This window comes from Chelonia mydas, chromosome 3 (genome assembly GCF_015237465.2).
Source record: "Chelonia mydas isolate rCheMyd1 chromosome 3, rCheMyd1.pri.v2, whole genome shotgun sequence".
Lineage (NCBI taxonomy): Eukaryota > Metazoa > Chordata > Testudines > Cheloniidae > Chelonia > Chelonia mydas.
The window spans coordinates 197,315,941-197,317,803 of record NC_057851.1 but is presented as its reverse complement, the minus strand read 5'-3'; positions in this window follow the sequence as shown (position 1 = coordinate 197,317,803).

The following is a 1,863-nucleotide window of genomic DNA, read 5'->3' as shown; positions in this document are numbered from 1 at the left end:
GCGCTCACTCGCGCGATAAATAGAACGCGGAGAGCATCGATCCCTCCGCTCCACCCAGCCCCAGCCCAAAATAATCGAAACCCGAGATCGGGATTGGGGAAGGGCTGGAGCTCAGCGGGGGAGGGAGTCTTGCTGTTTGCCCTGGGCAGGGGCTGTAGTGCCTCCCTGCGTAGGGGATGCTGGAGGGGGCTGAACTCCCGGTGCTGGGCCATTGCCCTGGTACGAGGGGAGGGGGCTGTCGCTGTGCTGGGGATGCTGGGCCATTGCCCCTATGCATGGAGGGGGAGGGGGCTGCGGGGCGGGTGCTAGGCCATTGCACTGGTACATTCAGAGGAGCTGTCGGCCCTCACCCCCACCCCATAGCTGTCCTCCCCAGCACTCCTCAGCTCTGCTGTTGGCCTCTTCCCCTCTGTGAGCCTCAGCCACTCCGAACCCGGGGATGAGGGGAGAGTGATCCCCACCTTCCGTCAGCGATGTTATAGCCCCGTGATCTGGAATGGGCCTGCTATGGTGCAGAGACACCCCACAGCACGATCCAGCTCCTTTGCCTTGAGCAGAGTGCCTGCCGCTACCTTCTCCCCACCTTAGGCCTTCCTGTCATCTCCTGTCTCCGCCGGCTGCCTGTCTACACGTAGCACTGGCCACCTCTTCTCCTGCTCCCACACCAGCTCCCTAGCTTTCTACTAGGTGGAGTGATGTTGTGGGAGCTCAGTGCTTGGACCACCATGGGCCTCTTCAGGGAGCACTGCATCTATCTGTAGGAAGGGGACTTGTGGGGGAGGGTTCTTAAGTCCTCAGGCTGCCACCAACATCACCTCAAAGCCAAGTGCATCTCATCAACACCTTCCTGTGCTCCGATGTGCATTGTCTCAAGGGGGTACCGTGCTTGGCCTACCCCTGTAGTAGCTTCGCTTACAAAGGAGGAACAGTAACAGATAAGTGCAGTTTGTTATTTGTGCTGATATTCATGCAAAACACACAAACCACATCTGAAGAGTCAACTCTGCTACTCCTTGTTTTAATTTCCCCTACACTCCCTGTGCCTTCTGCTTCCATCTAAGCCCCCCTTGTTACACCCCTCCTTGCTCCCTTCATAAGTGATTGGGCCTTTTCTCATATTGCCCCCCTGACTGGAATCTCCTCCCTGATCCCGTGAATTGCATAACTTCACTCTCCTCCTTCCAATCCTTCCTTTTGGAGTCTGTTCTTTTAAGCCCTGTCTGCACTGGAGACATTTGCATGGCTGGAGCTACAGCACTCTAAACCTAGCACAAAGATGTGCTGCACTCGTTCAAAACAGGGCTTGCACGGGTATAACTTAGCCCTGCATGATCCCCATTTGCATCTTCATTAGGGGGTTGCACTGCTTCAGTTGCTCCCTCAGCATGAGACTACATGGAAGCCTGGGTCGTGGCTGCTGTAATAGGCAGGTGACTCCAGGTGCCTGAGCTTGCCACAAGCTGGCATCACTAAGGGGTACACCTTCCTGCATGCCGGTAGTTAAACAGGCCGGTAACATCCGATCAAGATGCAGCAGTGTTAGTGGTGGGGTAGAACCAATCCCTGTGGCACCCCCTCCCTGAAGGGCTCTCTTGCAGCAGGGCAATAACTGCAATCCTTGGTATGGAGTCTCAGGTTTCCCCAGAGACCAAGCATCCCTCTCTGGGCAGGTGTGCAGTGCAAGGCGAGAAGTAAAGGAGGTGCAAGGATCAGGGTTCTTCCAGCAGCACCAACAACCCCAGCAAAGCATCTCTCCATGCAAGGCACATAGGAACAGCAGCAAATTCCTCCCCGCAGGGCGATGGAGCAGCCTGCCGTTGATCTTAAATTGGGAGGGAGCCAGGCCCCAGGGTGGCAGTGGTG